Raw genomic sequence first — 20658 nt, forward strand, 5'->3', positions numbered from 1 at the left:
AAAAAAAGAAAGAGAACAGAAAGACATGGAGTTGGTAGTACACACAGCACCCACAGGCCAAATTTATGCCACGGACTTCCTAGTCCTGGAATAAGAGGAGATGGGACTCAGAATTTCTATGTCCTTGTCCTGTTGTGCTTTCTGTCAGACTCCTGTGTGTCCTGGGTCCACCACAAGCATTTGTGGGTCCATGGTAAGAATACAAAGGAGATCCACATACCTTATGTCTAAGTATTTAAAAGTTATAAGTGGACAATCAGATAAATGGCATACCTTGACAAATGTACCTTTATAATGACCTAGAGGGCCAGGCTGGAATTTAGAATTTTCAGACTCCCCAGACCTCCTCGTTGGAATACAGTGGCATAGGGAGAGCTGGGCCCTGACACTTGCCCAATTCTCCCACCCACCCTGGCCCTGTCCTCGACTCTGAGGGACTTGGTTACCCTATGGCCAGGGGTTTTCCCACCAGTGGTGCCATTTACTCCCCCAAAGAGGGACTTGGGGATGAGGTCTGCAGAAGCCCTCAAAAGTGGCAGGAAGCCATTGGTCAAGGTGGGGAGGGGACTGCTGGATTCCAGATGGGCACAGTCGTTTGGTCCCATGGATCCCCCGCCCCATAAGCAGGGATGCCTCATGTGGCAAGCCAGAGCAGAACCGTCTAAATTATGCGTCCCAGGTCAGGGCCCCTCTTGTCTGGGTCTAAGAGTGATACTTATGTGTCCTGGTGTCCACTCCAATTTACTAATCATGCAAAATGCACAGAATGTTCTCTTTCAACTAGCCTTGGAGGCAGGAACTGATGTGCCACCACCCAAAATGTGCAACCATGCATGTATTATCCTGCTGTTTCGGGTGGACTAAATAAATAAAGCCAGTTCCCAGCATTCTGTGTGGTCAGACATCACCTAATAAAAATGTGCTTTTTAATTGTCATTTTTACTGTTTGACTTTTGCTGGTGGAGTGTTTAAACTCAGAAAGCACTAGGTCTTAATTTGTTTTCATCTATCATGGCTGGCTTCCTTTCTCCTGTCTCATTTTGAAACTTTTGGACTAGCTTCACCATTGGGTTAATGTAAAATTAATTGCATATTTCTCTGTTTGCTTTGGTAATGTGTAGCTTATTGTTTTAGACACTATCAGGTGGTAATTATGTAAAAACACACTAAGAAATACTGGTACATTTCTATTCTCCCCGACTATTTTTTAAGCTGTTTAGAACGGGGCCTAGAACCAAGACACTGATTCCCTTCAGCCCTCAGGCAGCTGGTGAGGCCTGGCGGCTAGAGCCTGGCCTAGCCTGTGACTGCTGGTTCCATTTTCTAGAAGCCTCATTCATTTACCCCAATGTGTCATCAATATCTTACCATTTTCTAAATATGCCCTGAAGTTAAAGAGGTTTGGTAGCTTTACAAAAGTTGTTTCACTTTCAATGTATCTGGGGACACATGTATTCAGGGTCACTCCAAGTTACTAATCTAAACAATACTGGTATTTCCTCCAATTTAGCAGTTTACTCACTCACCTTAATCTTCTGAAATGCTTTTCCTTCCTCCTCCTCTTAATTTCTCCCAGTCCCACTTATTCCTCAATGTCTTCCTAAGTTACTCAATCATCAAACAGTTACCAAGCTCATAGTTCCAGCTTCTCCATGAAGCCTTCCTTGACCACACTGGTCAGCCACAAACTCTCCCTCTCCCTCTTTGAGACTCAAAATGTATATTATCTCCACTATTTGTTTACACACAGCACCTTGTTATTTCACTTCTGCTTTTACATACATAGATCCAGCCTTCCCAGTGAGATTATAGATCCTTGAAAGAAAATACTAAAGTTTTGTATTTTCACTCCACCTACTGAAGTGCATTTAGCATCTATATAAAATCTGTTGACTAACTAATCATGACTACAGTAATAATAAATATCACTTACTGAGCACAGTGCTTAGAGCAGAGTCTTGAAGAGTCCAAATGAATTGGACTGAATCCTTATTAACTGTGCCACCTCGGGCTACTGACAACTGTTTCCTCATCTGTAAAATCAAGATCAGAAGGGGACTTCCCTTGTTGGATTGTTTGAGAATGAAATGTCATAATGCCTGAAAGCAGTACCTAGAATTAGTATTCAGAGAATATTAGACGACAATGATAAGAATCATAGTGTTCGAGGCATGGGGATGAATTCTTTACATGTCTTACCGATTTAATTCTTACTATAATCCTATGAAGTAAGAACTGTTACTATACCTATTTTACAGATAGGAAAACCAAGGCTTAAGGAACATAAGTTTCCAGCCCAAGGTCACAGAAGAGGATTTGAAGTCCAGGCAATCTGACTGCAGAGCCCACCTTCTTCTTTTTTTCTTTTTTTTTTTTTTTGCGGTATGCAGGCCTCTCACTGTTGTGGCCTCTCCCATTGCGGAGCACAGGCTCCGGACGCTCAGGCTCAGCGGCCATGGCTCACGGGCCCAGGCGCTCCGCGGCCACGTGGGATCCTCGCGGACCGGGGCATGAACCTGTGTCCCCTGCATCGGCAGGCGGACTCTCAACCACTGCGCCACCAAGGAAGCCCTGCAGAGCCCACCTTCTTAATCACTATAGGATGCCAATGGCAAAGACAGCAGAATCAGAAACCAATGGCATTGCCCCCTTTAAGCCACTTGCTGAAAAACATGTTGGGGAAAGTGCAAGAGTTTACATGTAAAGCAGTCCTGTGCCCTAAACTGGAATTGGGATTCAGATTTGTCTGAGCCTGTGAACAACCTGGTAGGGAGGGTCGCCAGAAGTCAACGTCAATGAGGTTTTTGGCTGAACCTGGAGTGGGAGGGGTGGCGTGACTTGGTGCCTGATGTTGAGAGACTAGGGAAGGGAACAGAGCGTGGCATTTGATTCCATACTGTCTGAAGCCTCTTGGGCAAGAGGCTGCAGACAGATGATGAAACAGATGTTTTCACAAGGGAAGCTGAGACACAGAGGTATAAGCAACCTGGCTGCAGGCCTGGTGACAGGCCGTGATGCAGAGCCGGGTGAGCGGTGTTCTCCCCACAGTTAGGGCCTGGCTGTGCTGCAGTGCAGGCTGCAAAGGGGGCTGTGCTGCCCAGGCATCCTCAGCACCAGGCAGGGCACCTTGGGGGCAGACATCTTGTCCTCACTGAGGGCTCAGGCAGGAGTGGTGGTGGAGAGGTTCCTCAAAGTGGCTTCCTGGGCAGAGCAAGAGTGGAAGAACTGGAAAGCCATGAACACCTATAAGGTACCTTCTGGGATTTATATTGAGCTACACTCCAGCATTACATAGATGAATGCAACACAGTAAAATCCAAGTTACTACCTCTTATGGGCTGAATTGTATCCCCGTAGATTGGTATGTTGAAGTCCAACTCCCAGGACCTCAAAATTTGGAGATAAGGCCTTTAAAAGAGGTGATTAAGTTAAAATGAATCTGTTAGGGTGGAACTTAATCCAACATGACTGGTGACCTTACAAGAAGAGGAAGAGACGCCAGGGGTGCATTTGCATAAAGAGGCAGCCACGTGAAGAGGCAGCAAGAAGATGGCCATCCACAAGCCAAGGAGAGAGGCCCTGAGGAAACCAACCCTGCCAGCACCTTGATCTTGGATTTCCAGCTTCCAGAACTTTGAGAAAGTAAATTTCCACTGTTTAAGCTACCCAGTCTGTGGTATTTTGTTATGGCAGCCCAAGCAAACTCATACACGATCCCTAAGACGATCAGTTTCATACCCTCAGGCTGGCAAGACCTGGAGCAACTTGAAGTAGACCCACATTTAACTCTCACCATAGGTGAGGCGGGCAGTATCACTCATTTTTACAAAGTAGGAAACCAAGATTCAGAAAAGGTAAATAGCCTGCCCAGGATCACAGAGCTCCTAAGTGATGGAGCCTGGATTCAGATCCAGGTCTTTGTGACTCCCCAATTCGTACTCTATGTGACATTGCTCTCAACCTTGATGTGTTTTACGCACATACTAATCACTAAGTGATTAGCAGGACTGGCACATCTGCTACTGCCCCGATGATGCAAAGAAAACTGGTTCTTCATTTATGAATTCACTGCAATTGACTGTGTGGTAACATAAAATCCAGAAAGATCTGCTAGCAAAGGAATAGTTGATTTTTCAAAAACACTAAAAAGAAAAAAAATCCTAAGTAATTGCTGCTCCCTGCCATAAAATGATTCTACTAAAATGATGTCGAGGGCCTCCCTGGTGGCGCAGTGGTTGAGAGTCCGCCTGCCGATGCAGGGGATACGGGTTCGTGCCCCGGTCTGGGAGGATCCCACGTGCCGCGGAGCGGCTGGGCCCGTGAGCCATGGCCTCTGGGCCTGCGCATCCGGAGCCTGTGCTCCGCAACGGGAGAGGCCACAACAGTGAGAGGCCCGCATACCGCAAAAAGAAGAAAAAAAAAAAAAAAAAAATGATGTCGAGTGGAGCCTGAGGGGATACTAGATCCACAGGCCTATCCCCAAGTATGTGTGTATTGGGCAACCAGGGGAAATAAAGGAAATGGGACAGGGAGGAGAGAAGATAGGGATTTCCCTCCATTTCTCAAAGCCTATGCTCTCATCGTTGTACCCCTAGGGCCTTACGGGGCTTGGAATACACGACTTTCAATGTATGCTTGTTGACTGACTGAACAAATGAGCAAACAAATGAATGAACTTGACCCCTTAATAAGAAGAAAAAAATCCTTAGGCCTTTTCAATGACCTAAATTTGTCAAAGTATTTTGGGCTTTTCCTAATTTACTTTCTGTTTCACTTAATCAAATAAGATGTAACTTAAAAGGGAAGTAAAGATTAGACAGAAGAATTAAGCCATAGACCAAAGCGGGGCAAAAAAGGGGCTCCTGCCTGCATATTTGAATAGTATAAATGAAAATGTGTCTCCCTGTCACCCTTTACAGTCATCTTAGAAATCGGCTTCACCCCACTGCCTCAGTGGGTAAGCTCGGATATATTTGTTTCAGGTGGATATCTTTGGCCTGTGTATGGTGAACTATAATCAGAGATGCTGATAGCTCAGAAAATGGAATACAATGGTAAATATAGGCCACAGTCATCCAAATCTTGTGAGCCGCATAGAATTTCTTCAGGCTGATGATTTTTAAGAGCTGTCTTCAGAGCTTGCTGTTATTATAATTATGTTATTAAAAATAATTATCTAATAGGCAGAGCACAGAGGATTTTTAGGGCAGTGAAACTATTCTGTATGATACTATAGAGGTGGGTACATGTCATTATACATTTGTCCAAACCCATAGAATGTACAACACCAAGAGTGAACTCTAATATAAACTCTGAACTCTAGGATAATGACGTGTCAATGTGGATTCATCAGATATTACAAATGTACCACTCTGGTGGGTGACGCTGATAATGAGGGGGTCTGTGCATGTATGGGGGCAGAGGGTATATGGAAAATCTCTGTACCTTCCTCTCAGTTTTTCTGTGAACCTAAAACTGCTCAAAAACACTAAGTCTATTAAAAAAAACTATCTGCTAAAAAAATAAATAATATAAAAGATAACCCCTCTTCCACACGCTAATCAAAAAAAAGTGGCTAGAAAGCTTATAAACAGGGGAAAACAAAGCAAGATGTCCTTAAAGTTTTTAGGTACTATTCTAAAACCAACACTTTACTTTAGTACCCTTTACTATAATAAAATGCAAAAATTCCTGTGTACTCTATTCAGATTTTGATAACATCTGAATGTTATCAACATTTGCAGGACAAAAGAAGTGTTTTTTCACCCTACCTTGGCATATTACAATTATTAGTGTGGTAGCTAAAATAATCTTGTTTTTTCTTAGATGTTATTTATCTATTAGTATGAAGAATGTAATACATTAGGGTGAGTTACTTTGTGTTGCTACCCGCCCAATGTTCACTGGGGACAGAGATGCTTCTAGCAACTCAAAAAGTTTAACAAATAGTTTTTCCTCTTTTTTCAGTAAAGCCATCGAGTTATTATTAATTTTTAACTCTATCTGGAAAAATTTTAATGAGCTTTCAATTACAATGTTTCTATTTAACTTGCAAATGGATGATACCTCCATCCTACTATCTGCTATTATTATAAACACAGCTTTGAGTCTGAACAATCCAATGCTGACTAGAGGTTTTCAGCATTAAGCCTTGGTCTCATTTCTAAAGTTTAACAAATAACACAATACATAATTCTCTGGCATGTCCAGTCCTTTTGTGTCAGGCAGTTGAAGCTCTCTCTACTCACATGACAAGCAAACAGAAAGCATACTATAATCAACCGAGCAGGCTATGATCAACTTTGCTCAGAGCTGTCCCTAAACTCCCTGTAACACCGTAGTGGTTCTCAGACAAAAATATGGCAAGGCATATTTCTCTAATGAAGAGAAAACCTCTGATTAAGAGCATCTGATGTTTCTTATTTTTTAAGTGATTATGAATTGAATTAGCACAGGGCCTAACCACAACTGTCTCTCCTGTATTATTTTCACTCGCTTCTGCTACACAAAGCCAATCATTTGTGAGGTGCTGGCCTTTATAATGTGACCATTATAATACATAATGGGACCATTATGTTAATTAATTAATTGAGCAATAATGCAGACAGCCCATTCCCATTATCCTGAAATGGGACACATTCCAGCCACGTCCGTGAAATCAGTAGATGCAGCAGTTATTTCCATGTTTCTTGCGTGTCTGCAGATAGTCAACCAAACATTAATAATGCACTTGAAAATATGAAGTCACAGCTGGTAGCTAACAGCTCTGAACTCAGGGCATCTTCACAAGCTTGGTTACTTTCTTTCTTCATTGACAGCACATGTTTAAGTTGCAAATAGTAGCAACTGAGCAGCATCTCAGCTGCCTTCCCATGACAGACGTTATCAACCATTTGGTGCCCCCATACACGCAAAGATCTAAGTAAGTTAACAGTCTGCAAAGCTTTTAGACCACTCCAGTGACAGGACTATCACTCTGTCTGACTCCAGAATCAACTCCAAACCACTTTGCTCTAATGTCAGTAATTTCTTTCTTATCCCAAGCAAGGTTATCTTGTGGCTAACATGTTCCCCCCTCTGGGAAAATGTTCTTATTAGATGGATTAATAAGGTGGCTAAGAATGAAGAAGCTTACTGCTCAAGGTGAATCTGTCCAGGAGAGTCACTCTGACCCCCCCCAAAAGCCCTGGGGGGTTAATATGTCTAGAGCATAACCAGATTAAGTGAATTTCAAAACCTTAAATAATTTCTGGTGGTATGGATGCTGTGTGCCATGGCACAGATCCCCCTTCTAGGACTGAAGGATTTATTCCTCTAGCTGTTTCTGGGAAGGATGTCAACTGACGGTCCTCAGGGCTGTTCCACCCAATGTCACATCCCTTCCTGGGGCAGCCAGCATCCAATGATTGGTTCATGCTTCCTCCTCTCAAATAAGAACAACTCTGAAAAGCCATCCCGAATTCAGTGCTCCCCGTGGGGTCCCCTAGACCTTGATTTAGACGACATTACAACACTAATGATTTCCCTTCCTAATCCCTCTTCCTTCCCGTTCCCTTCCTTCCACAAGTTTTGATCCTTAAAGCACTCCCTAATAAACAATTTGCATACTAATTTCCACCTCAGAGTCCAATTCCTGGAGAGCCAACATGCAATATCTGGCTTTCCCATTTCCTTACCTTATACGACATACTATCACTTTCCTGCAGTTGTAATTAGCCAGTGGAGGATGTGTTAATCACATATTTGTATGATTTCCACATGGAATTTCTGAGGGTGTAGATCCTGCCTACTTTACACTACTTATACTACTCTATACTCGCTGAAAATCAAATACAGTTACAAGTTAATGAATGTTCACTGAACAGAAGCAGCCAGGGTAGGGTGGGGTGGTAAGTATTATTACTCAAAATAAGTGGTAAATATTCTATTTGGGGCTAACTAGTAACTTCAAGAGACTGCAACTGAGTTAAAGTCATTTGGGTCTAGCATTATGCACAGGCAGCTACATTAAACACTGGGAAGTGCCTGCATATTGTTTCCCTTTGGGTATGTTTGGGGTTGGGGAAACTGACTTTTTGAAAAGTAGTAAAGTGAATAGTTTGTTGATTTAAAAATTCCTTATTTCAAGAAATTTTTGGAAAATGTCTTCCCATTATCTGTTTTTCACTCTGCACACAGAATTTTATATGTTAGCCTTTTGGATTTGTTTAGTTGATCCAAAGTTAGAATTAGTTAAGATAATTATTACTAGTAAGTAATGTTATTGTCAAACAAATAGACTTAGGAATAAGGTAAGCCATAATTAGTTGGTGTCATCTTACCCCTTAAGATCCAGGGGAGATAGGCTCAACCCTTTATCCCCTGTGGAAAGTCCAAGGCATTCCTCAACAATTCTACGAATTTCTGGAGGGCTTATATTCTCAGTGTCAGCTCTGACTCCAAGTTCCTATTCTGTTGAATTTTTTGAGTTTGGAGTTGATCTTTTCATCACCTCTTGTTTTCCTTATTTCGTGTTATGTCAATACAATGTAGAACCCAGTCTTTCTTCCTCCCTCCCTCCCTCTCTCTCACACACATACAGTCCACACAAGGCATCCTTGTATGTAGCCAACTTTACTAGAGTTTTGAAAAGATGAAAGTTACTTTGCAAAGACTGCAAAAACATGCATATGATATTCGTCATCCTTGCTTTTTAAAAACGTCTTCCATCCTTTTCTGCAACAATTGGCACTCCAGCCTCCCTCTCTTCATTCCTCCCTCCCTGTGTGCATACTCTCTTTTAAAAGAAGAAAAAAAATCCCCTCATTCTGTTATAGAGAATAATTCAGCCCTAAGAGACACATATTAGGTCATTTTGACTGCAAGTGACAGAAAACCCAATTCAAACTGGTTTATGCAAGAGAATCTGTTGAGTCTTATAATAAAAGTTCAGGACTAGATCTTGTTTCAGGTATGGTTGGATATGGGAACTCTGCCCTGCTTGCAGATCAGCTTTCCTTCTTTCAGTCCGACGGCTCCATTCTCCCTAGTACTGACTCTCTCTCAGATATCTTTTGCTCATTGTTGCAAGATTACTGTACTAACTTTTCACATCTTTCAGCATTCAACACCAACTTAAAGCGTGAGCCTGCCTCAATCCCAGAAGTCTCAGCAGTCTCACTGCATTGCACTGGCGCCAGTGAATCACGTGTCGATCCCTCAGCCTACTATTGTGGGTAGGGGAATGCAGTGTACTCATTGGCTTAAGCCTACTTCCTCTCATCCAACCCGGGAGCTCCAGGGGTAGGATTAGTCTGATTCAAACCACGTGGAATGGGAATTCCCTGGCGGTCCAATGGTTAGGACTACTGTCACTGCTGAGGGTCCAGCTTCGATCCCTGATTGGGGGAACTAAGATCCCACAAGCCCCACAGCTCGGCCAAAAAAAAGGAAAGAAATGTCCAAACCACATGGAAGGAGTGACTGGCTCCTCAGAAGGAAACCAGTTACGAGAGACATGGAAGGGTGAAATATCACAGAGCAACAGCCGGAAACATCAAGATCCAGTAAACGCCTGATGCACCCACACAGTCAGCTTAGGCATCCCTCTGAATATCTAAAGACTCCCTGCAGTTTTAAAATAATTACCTGCTCAATTAAGTCTGTAGACAAAGGCCATCTTTCTACTCACTGATAGTTTAGAGAAGGAGAGTTCATTTTTACAGATACTCTAAAAAGGGCTGCAGGCGCCAGAAATGTTCCATGTCTTGATGGCAGTAATTTACATGGGTGTATACAAATGTAAAACTTCATCAAGAAGTACACACAAGGTTTGTGCATTTTACCATATACGTGTTATTACACTTCAGTTAATTTTATTTTCTAATTTTATGCAAGATGACCAACAAATGTCCAGTGTGATTTGGAGTGCAATCAAGCCTCTTATCTTCGGTCTGCCTTTATACTAAGCCTTATTCACCCAAGGTGAAGACATAGCTTAGCTGAGGTCACCAGGATAGAAAATCCAATATGGGTTTGGGCTTAAGTCTTAGTTGGTATTAATACAGTTGTGTTTGTCTGAAGTCTCTTTTGGGACATATATATCCCTCAGAAACTTAATATATTTACACAAACATTTAGAGGCTGAAGATAACCTGAAAGATAATGTTTATAATTAAGACTTCTAAATATTTTCCTAAATTATTCAGGTTAACATATTCAAGGCAGAAAAATAGTTTGCCTTCTATCAGAAATAGAGTTAATCAAAGTCATTAGTCCTTAGTGAAACAACATCAGATTTTCCCTCAGAGCAGATTAAAATGGACTTTGAATCCTGTACTACCTACATGACTTTGGGCAAGTCACTTGCTTGTGCCTGAGCTTCAGTTCCACATCTGTAAAATAAGTGAGGTTCCCCTCTTCAAAGGCTGCTCTGAGAAACAGAGATGGCATGCACAAAAGGTCTTTGTGAAATGGTTAAGTCTTATTATTTGTCTGATCCCCCCCACCAACTGTTTTTGATAGGATTAATCACATTTTTTTCAGTGCCTCTTTTGAACTTATCTCCTTCGAATGGACTTTTCCTTCATAATTACTTCTAAGTTTAAGTGATTCAAGGGGTTGGTCCAGCAACCCCTTCCATTTTCCAATACATTAGAACACCTTGCTTGAATTTCATCTTACATTTTTCAGATGCTGTATCTATATGGCTTCTTATCTTTCTAGATCTTTTGCAGTTCAATCTTCTAACTCATTCTGCTTACAATATTATTCCTCTTTGAAATTTCATTGTCAACTGTGGCCAACCTGAGTAAGGACAGTTCTTGATTTCTCTTCATCTGTTTCAATCATTGTATACTTCTCTGACTGAACAAGTACGATGAATAAGGAATAACTGTTGGTACAGAGAAAGTGACAATTTTCTTTTTGAAAGGTGGGATTATTCTTACATAAGGAAAAGCTTACTGTTTTTCATAAGCTTCTGCAGAGAATTATGAGAAAGGAGATTTAATGAGAGTTGTAAGAACATTTTACCAATTAGTTCACTACCTCAGGTCTAGGTACAGAGTGTCTAGCAAGTAGAAAGCATAATTTTAGGTACTTAACTTATACTTTTATCTAATTTAATCCTTCTACAAGTTTGCTATTGTTTTCTTCCTTTTACACGTGTGTTAACTTGTCCAAGGTCACATGGTAAGTTACATGGAAGAGACATATTTGGATAGAGATCCATCTAAATCTAGTGCTTGTGCTTTTTCCAAAAGATATTCTTCAGAGGCCCTTATCTGGTAGAGTTAGGTGGATCTCCAACCAGGTAAAGATAAGACATAAGCTTTGGTAATAGAATACTGACTTGCTAGCCACATGGTTTCTGTACAGGATTCATATATTTCCTTTTAACTAGAGTGTAAATCAGGAAGGAAGGAACAAAGGAAGAAAAACGGTCACTTTACTTCTACTGAGGCCTGCTCAATAATAATGTATAAAATGCCAGTCTTAGATTGCTTCAATAGGAACTTCTATTACTTATAAAGAAGGTATCCTAGAAAGCGGGTTATTCAGTGTAAGGATGGATCACCATCCTTACAATTAACAGAATTAGCCTTAATGAAAATTACAGTGTCTAAGATCCAAGACCAGTAACTGCCACCTTCCAGGACAGTAAGAACCTGGACTCAAAAGCCTTTTGGGAAACTGTAATTTTATAATGTAATTACTTCTTTTAATATTCATTTAAGTGTAAAATTGAAAAATTTGAGAAGACCATCTCAGTATGTCCTCATGGGGGCACATCTGTATTCTAAGTCTGCAAACCCAAATGGCTAGAATGATACAGTTATCAACATTTAAACATGCTAACATGCACATGACTAATATTATTGACATGTTGAGCTATAGTCAGGTATTTGTTTATTAAATTAGCATATTGCTAGGAAAAATGTATAATTAAAAGTAGATAAGAGTGCCTTCCCCTTCCATCCTTCATCATTCTTTTGGAAAAGCAGACACCGTTAGTCACTATAAAGTCAAAGATGATCCTTATCCTAGACTCAGAGGCCCAGAAAGTATTACTGGGTCAGGGAGTTACTCAGATTTACAGTCCAAACAAGTTCCTACTCTGAGTGGCTGTGTGCATCACAGCTTTCACATCCCTGCTGTTGAACCATAGCAGCTACTACTGCATTTCTGGGACCTTTTTTTGTTGTTGTTACTGCTTCTCATCTGTGGTTCTCCAGATCCATTGCTCAAGATTAACCAAACATAACACACAAAGATCAATGTTCAGCTTTGAAATATAAAAGCATTATGTCCAAATGTTAAAAACAAGGTCACCAATAAATCATGTTGGAAAGAAGCAGAATGTCATAAACACAAGACAAGAGATTATAAATCATAATTCACAACGTGGGGCTCCACCATCCGAAGAAGTTCGGAAGAAAAAGGGCAAAACGTTCAGAGGGTTCAGAGGGAAAGGCAAAGGGGAAAGGTCACAAGCCCAGACAGACTAATTAGGTGTCATAGTAACGTTGGTTTGCTCGTTTATTGTTTTTCATCCTGGTGAACTGCGGTGCTGATAATACTCAACTTTTTGTTTGTTTGTTTGGCTGGTTTTCAAAGGTCACTATAGGAAGTGTGATATCAGCTATTTAGAGGACCCTAAATTTCATGTGCTCAGTTAAAGATGTTCCTAACATCTTAAGGGCAAAACACTGAAAATCTTATAGTAGAGAGAGTAAACTTACATTGAGTTCTTCTGGTATCCCTTGGGAATGTGGCATCATCCCGACTTCTTTCAATACAGGGTAGCAAATCACTGACACAAAGAGAAGAATGATTTACTATAAGTTAGAAAGAAGCCACAACCACAAATCTAAATGTCAGCTTTCTAGGTCAACTACAAAGCTAATAATAGTATAAAACTACTAATGACTGTACATCATATTTTCCTTGTGATGAAACGTAATTACAATATGTTAATATTTACAAATCACATTGAGGCTCACAGATGAAGTGATAAGTAAATAAATATTACATAAATAAGCGATTACACAAGCAAGTAATGCCTCTGAAACTGTGTACTGTAAATTTGAAAACACTAATTGCTTTACAGGACCCAGGCCCATAGACAACATGGGAAGTGATGTTGTTTAGAATGAAATCAACTCCTCCCTACCAAAGAAGAAAATAAGGTTCCAATCTACCTAATTTTTTATATACCACTGGAGACATTCTGAACACACAGTATCAGTTCAGGATAGTTGATCTGAGAACATGTATAAGTAAAGGGCCTGATCTTTTTCTATTATGTGTTCATGTGCAGGCAGTGCCTAAAAATAACTTTTAAATATTTTAAAATATTTGATGGCCAGTAATAGTGAGAGAGAAATATATGTGGGGGTAACTCATTCTTTGACTCATATTCAGGTGAGATGTAAATATTAAGTACTGCAAATATCCAAATGTGATTATGGAAAACTTGATTTTCATGAATTTTCTTTTTTTAAGTATAGTGTTTTAATCTTTTATAAATATGAAGGAAATGGGGAGAAATGGGGAGCAGGAAATCACATTTCTAGTTAAATATTTTTAACTCACAGCTTTGGAAACTCAAGATTCCAGATCATTTTGTAAGTTTAAAGAAAGCAAGAATCCAGTCTGCCATATTATACACAGCATTTGGGGATGTGATAAGCTTACTTTTCCCCCCATTCAACAATTCTCTACAGACTCATCTATAACAATGAAAATTGAGCAGAGAAAATTGTCTTTTTTCTCACTTGATTGCTTTAAAATGACTTATGGTAAAATACCTTAAAATTGCCCTAGAATCAAAGGGCTCTTCTTTGTAGTTCTTCACAAAAATAACTCCACAGGTATTAACTAAACCCAAAAGAGCTTTGGTTCTGGGCCCAGATCACACACTAAGAAATTTAGCCCTATTTTACTGGCTTCTTTATTTTTTTATAACATCTTTATTGGAGTATAATTGCTTTACAATGGTGTGTTAGTTTCTGCTTTATAACAAAGTGAATCAGTTACACATATACATATGTCCTCATATCTCTTCCCTCTTTACTGGCTTCTTCCTTATTTTCTGAATTTCCTACAAGGGACATATAACACTTTTATAATCAGAAAAAGATCACAAAGAAATCTAGTTCATATCCAAAACTTGCTCAGGGTCAAAAAAAATGAGAGGATAAGCTGGAGATCGTGTTGTAAGTTCTATAAGCTCCACCACCTGAGTCTGTGTATAGCCTTAACAACTATTTCTTATGTTTAGTAGCAAACATTTTGCATGATATAAACAAACACTATTACTTCTTTGCCCCTTACTGATGAGCACTGAAGCATGTGTGCACTTACATAATTTTCTTCAGCATGGAGGTTAAAAAATAAATTATCCAGCAGCTTTACAAACAATGTGAAGGCTGCATTAATAAATCTGAAGCTCTGGACAGCGTTAAGCCATCTGAGATTTTTGCTAGGGGGAGACTGACAGCCCTATCAAAGAGAGCAAGGATGAACTTCTCAACTGAAAATTATTATTTTAGGGAGTGTAAGGCGAAACAACACATTCTCATAAAAATTTGGAGAGACTGAAGCAGCAGGAGGCTGAAGATTTACCACCAGCTCTGATACTTACAAGCTCTGTGACCCTGGACCATTTACTTAACCTCTCTGAGCCTGTTTCCATTTATAAAATGATAATAGGACCTATTCGGAGTGTTATGGCAAGGATTAAACTAGTTAAAGTGCTTAGGACATCTACTAGGACATGGAAAGTGCTCAAATGTTAACTCTTATAGAAACCAGAATGGTCTTCTCCACTTATGTAACAATGGTGTAAAAATGAAAAGCAGAGTTTGAATGTTTTAAAATATATTTATTACACAGTAGACTAGGTTGGACCACTAAGTTCCCTTACCTTCACGCTAAGAGTACTATTTGGGATTCGAATCTTCAGCAGCCCCTAAAACGATGCCACCTGAGTAGTTGCTCATCCTAAGTGGCAAATGGAAATTCCCTGTGCGAAATTAGAGAACGCCTATGCTTGCGTTTAAGGCTCTAGAAGGCTGTTTCTAGAGAGAAAATCACGTTCCATTGGAGGATAAGAATCTGCCTGTAACATTAATGGTAAACCATTCCCAAATATTCACTTAGAGTGAGAGAATTGCTAATAACTTGCCCCATGTTGATTTTTCATGACTGCCCCATACAGCAGGTATTGTTTTAATCCCTGGAGAAAATTGAGGCTCAGGGAGGTTTTGCTCCCTGTTGCACAACAAGTAAACGGCAGCCTGGGCACTCTGGTGTTTAACTGTAAGTGGGGACATCCATTTATCTGAGAAAAAAAACATGTTAGTCTCACCCCTTAAAAAAAAAAAAAAAAAAGTGCTGGTGGTGGGGAGGACACCACTGAGAAAGAGAAGAACAAGGAGGAAAAATTCAGTCAGCAGTTTCTTTCCCTGGAGGACAGAGCCAACCACAATTGCCCCAGAAGCAAAGCCGGAGCTGGCAGACGCCAGGGTGAAAGGACAATCTTCCCGGGAATCTAAGGAGAAGGTGTGCCTTCAAAAGGTGTTCGCCGCGGTACTGCTCCCCTCCCCGACTCCCCACTAACCTGTGTTTCGCTAGTTTGGGTTTGCCAGCCGTCGCCAGGGAGTGGAGCAAGACTCTGTGCTATAAACAGGAGCAAGTGCCAGAGCCCCCGGCCAGCCTCTCCAAGGCCGGACTGCCAAGGAAACCTGGCGTTGTGACAGCAAGGGCAATGCCGCACGGCCAGTGGTCACCGAGGAGCCGCTCTGGGGAGGACAACCACCCCGCCCCTCAAGGCTCACCTCGGAGAAGCGTGAGGTCTCTCCCATTAGTGAGTTGTGTAGGCTCTTAAACTCCCTCCAGCCTGAGCGTTTCAGGAACCGCCGAGAAGTCAAATTGTGTGTGCGCGCGCGCTTGCGTGCGCGCACCGGTGTAAGCGTACCCGTGTGTGCGTCCACGTGGGCGCGCGCGCACAAACGCCCACAGTTCTCTAGAGAAAAGGTCTAGAGCTTTCAGCAAATTCGAAGAGCTTTTGACTCTCGTGGGAGAAACCATATTAGGGAGAAGAACATACCCCTGTCTTCCAGAAGAGAACACCGAGCTCACCACTTTTATTTCTGGAGCAAATGAGCCCAGGCTCTCAGCCCACTTTCCTCTTACAAAACCCTAAGGCACTTAAGAGAGACCACAGGGGAAAAAAATAACTCAACCCCTTTTCTAATCTAAACCTAATCCTCCTTAAACCTCGCCTGACCCGGGCTACCAGGAATGCTGCCAGTGCCAAATGATATGATGTTTATTCAGCTTAGGTTTTAGCCTGCTGCTCCTGAGCCACAAAATCAAAGGGGAATGTTCCAGCCACCACCTGCTGATGAATGGGTAAACAAGGGCCCGTCAAGAAAGAGGAGCCCCAGTGTTTGAAGACAATGCCTTTGTGTAGTTCTGGCTCAAATAAGGGCACAGCTCCTAAGGAACAGGCTTGAGACATGCATAAATGCCGTGCCAACTAGTTCAGAAGCCGGGGTGCAGCTGTTGCTAATGCACCCTTTGCCCCCTGCTACCCATCAAACCACAAGAGAGTACCCGGGACACCATGTCCCCTCTCCCAGAAGAAGCTGGCAAGGTACAATTTGTGAATCAGGTTTATGTTGGAAGAGAATTTTCCACATCATTCTCTGAGAAGCCTCAGCTCTGTAAGAGCAGTGTAGAACTCAGAAGGCATGACCTGACCCCCATTTCACCAGAGCAGTGCTTTTGATCTGTTTTAAATCTGGGGGACCTGCATGAGATTTGGGGGGTGGGGGGAGTTCTGTTGCTAAAAACAGAATGTTTGAAAAACCTTCTTGTAGTATCAAGTTTGGTACATCCTTACACAAGAGGGGTTTAAATGAAATAAGTCTTATAGATCCTGAGATCCAGCAAGCTGCTTTTGTTCTCAGTTTTCTCTGCTTCCTTCCTCTGAACAAATGTCTCCTTATTACTCTTTAAATGTGTGATTGGATCAGCATCATCCTCTCAGGAATCATAACCCTGGGAAGAGTAGCTAACATTTATTCAGGGTCTGTTGTGTGTCACGTGACGTGCTGGGAGTTTTCGTGCATTATCTTACTGGAACCATTGCAGCTCTCTGGATGGAGGATCACTCTCCTTGGCTCTCAGGTGAGGGCAGTGAAGCAGAAACACAACTACACCAATAACAACATTAACAACAGCAGCTTGCCTCCATGCACTCAGGGCTCTTAAATGATGGACCAGAACTGTAACCCAGGTAGTAACTCAAAACCTGAGTTCTGACTCTGTATAATGTCACCTCTAATGTTTAACAAGCAAGAGGTGTGTGTAAGTATGTTTGTGCATGCGTGAGCATGGGTGTGCGAGTGTGTGTAAATCAGATGTAAATTATTTTTACATCTTAAAAATAAATCTGCTCAATAGAGAAAGTCTGAAAGTAGAAATAGGAATAAAAAAATTACCCATCATTCCACCATTCCAAGACCACCAACTGATAACATTTGGGCATATTTCCTCCCAGTGTATTTTTATGTATAATTTTTAGTTCTGCACATTTAAAACAGCTGTGATTGTCTATGCATATTTTATTTTGCATTTGCCACTTGATATGACAGCAAAATATGATGATGTTTTTCATAACATTTCAAATTCTCTGCCGTTTTTACTGGCTAAATAATAGTCTTTTAGGTGGAGCAATTCAGTTTAACAAACATTTATTGAGCATATAATACCGTTCTTTTCTTCAAGGAACTAGCAGTCTAGTATAGGGAAAATAAGGCACATAGATAACTATATGGTTATAATAGCTGACACTACTGAACACAGACTGTGTTCCAGGCACTTTTCACATGAATGAACTCACTGAATTCTCTTAGCAACCTTATGAGTAGGGACAATCTCTCTACTCTTTCAATAGTTGTCAAAGACTGAGGCACATCTCGCTAACCAGATGGTATTTCTAGGTAGAATAATAGCTCCTTAAAGATGTCCACCTCCTAATCCCCAGAACAAGTTTGTGATAACTTGTTATAGCAGCCATAGGAAGTGAAAACACTAGGATTCAAACCCTGGCGGTTTGACTTCTAGAGCCATTATTCTTAACTATGGTCATATATGTTGGGCAGGGTAATTAACTGTGCTCAGGGCACTATAAGCACCTAAAGAAAGGACACTTAACAGAGCACTAGGGAAGAAGAGGAAGACAAAAACCAGGCTCTTTAAAGCTGGACAGGAGTTATAAAGGCAGTGAGCAAAGGAAGGATGAGGAATTGAATTACCATACGAAGCTCTCCATGTTTTCATAAGTGAAAAAATTCTAATATTATGTACAATAGTTTTTCCATTTCTGTTTAAAGATATGTGTGAGTATATGTTTATAATCATAAGTGAAGTTGATACACTCCCATAGTTATCTCTGGAGAGCGTGTTTGTGGGAAACGTAAGGGGAGATTTTTACTTTTTACTTACAAATTTTTGTTTTTTTTGAAAATTTCGCCAGATGTGTACTTTGGGTTAAATTTTTTTTTGTAAAATAAGTACAGTAGTATATATATATATATATATATACCATTTTTCTAAGTTGGAGAAAATAAAGTGCATCACTGGGATGCAAATCTTTGTGCATAAAGAACTGTGCTTCTGTAGAATGATTTCCTTAATACAGAAAATTCCTGGAGGTAGAATTGCTGAACCAATAAATAGAAACATTCAGATAACCTATATATATTTTAAAAATAAAATATACCAGAGATGGTACCCAGTTAGTAAACCAACCTGTGTGAGAGGAGAGGAGATATTTTTTTTTCTTTTTTATATGTTGGGGGTAGGAGTTTATTAATTAATTTATTTATTTTTGCTGTGTTGCATCTTGTTTCTGTGCGAGGGCTTTCTCTAATTGTGGCAAGCGGGGGCCACTCTTCATCGCAGTGCGCGGGCCTCTCACTATCGCGGCCTTTCTCGTTGCGGAGCTCACGCTCCAGATGTGCAGGCTCAGTAGTTGTGGCTCACGGGCCTAATTGCTCCACGGCATGTGGGATCCTCCCAGACCAGGGCTCGAACCCGTGTCCCCTGCATTAGCAGGCAGATTCTCAACCACTGCGCCACCAGGAAAGCCCCGGAGAGGAGATATGTAACAGGTGAACAGATGAGATGATAGTAGTCTACTCATATGTGAAGGTTGATACGTGGTATTCAATATATTAGTCTGCTAGTACCACAGACTAGGTGGCTTAAACAATAGAAATTTATTTTCTCACAATTTTAGAGGCTAGAAATCTAAGATCAAGGAGTTAGCAGGGCTCACTGAGGTTTCTCTCCTTGACTTACGGATGGTCTTCTTCTTGTATCTTCACGTGGCCTTTCCTCTGTGTATGTCTGTGTCCTAGTTTCCTCTTCTTACAAGGACATCAGACAGATTGGATTAGGGTCACTCTAAAAACCTCATTTTAATTTAATTACCTCTTTAAAGACCCTGTTTTCAAGGAAGATACCATGTTCTGAGGTACCGAAGATTAGTACTTCAACATATGAACTTGCTGGGCGGTGGCGGGGGGAGGACACAATTCAGCCCACAACACAAAGAAGGCTCTAGAAGAATGAATCAATACCAATGAAGAGAATTTCTGTTCACTGCGAGAAGGAAACTTTGTAATATTTTAACGTCTTCCATAATGGAACAGAGCTAGAAAATGACATGGTGGTTATGCTGATTTTAGGCTCAATCTTTATTCCCAGCCCTGCCCCAGTGCTGGCCTGGGTCAGTTGGGCTGGGCCACATGAAAACTGCACACACCCTGCTTGGACCTTTCTCTTTGGAAACTTAAACCTAAATCTGCCCTCAGCAACTGCATGACTCTTTCCCAGTACCCATTATGGTCCCACTTTGTTTCTGCAATCTATCTCCAAAGACAGCAGGATACAGTACAGCATAAATCATGAATAGGGAAAGAGTCTGGCTCCTTTCTCCTCCCAACAAAAGCTCCACTGTAATCTCTGTGTGCCCTTCACCTGTCTTTGATTCAGATCACAATCCTCTCCTATTGGAGTGAGAAAAGAGGGTGAGGGTAGTTTCTTGAGTTTTTGTTAAGATGAGAGTACATTGCCAGTAAAGAGAGTTGTAGAGTCTAAATCAGGAATCAGCAAACATTTCTGTAAAAAGCCAGATAGTAAACATTTTAATGTTGCCAGCCACAGGATTGCTACTGTGAGTACTCAACTCTGCCATTGTAGTACCAAAGCAGCCACAGACAAAACAGTAAGGAAAAGAGCGTCGTCATGTTCCAATGAAAAAAGCAGTGGACCAGCTTTAATCTATGGGCTGTGGTTTGCTATAATTCAAGAAAACTGAGAATATTTACTAGGTTGAATGAAAGTATGTAGTGAGCCCAGACTGATAAACTATGAATTGTATTAATTTCTTTTGTTGATTTACTTAATACACTATGTATATCTGGGTTTAAGTCATAGTCTGGTTCCTTCTGAACACTCTCTGTTCATTTTTTGTTATAAAGAGAGAAGCTCTGAAAATGAGTTTAATAATACATATTTCTGAACCTGAACTTTAACTTTTTAAAAAAGGTTTTGCCACAGAACGCTTAGGTTAAATCTGCCACAGAAACAACACAACCA

At 40.9% G+C, this 20658-nt stretch overlaps 1 long non-coding RNA gene across 1 annotated transcript in view; it reads right to left on the bottom strand.

Annotated features, from left to right (window-relative positions):
- Positions 1-15911, bottom strand: part of LOC132491930 (uncharacterized) — a 125955-nt gene extending 110044 nt beyond the window's left edge. Inside the window, exons 1-2 of the long non-coding RNA XR_009532770.1 lie at positions 15822-15911; positions 12723-12793 (exon numbers count right to left, since the gene is read on the bottom strand). This is a non-coding gene — a long non-coding RNA (uncharacterized LOC132491930). The remainder of the gene's footprint in view (positions 1-12722; positions 12794-15821) is intronic.
- Positions 15912-20658: the final 4747 nt, after the last annotated feature.

This window comes from Mesoplodon densirostris, chromosome 6 (assembly GCF_025265405.1).
Source record: "Mesoplodon densirostris isolate mMesDen1 chromosome 6, mMesDen1 primary haplotype, whole genome shotgun sequence".
NCBI lineage: Eukaryota > Metazoa > Chordata > Mammalia > Artiodactyla > Ziphiidae > Mesoplodon > Mesoplodon densirostris.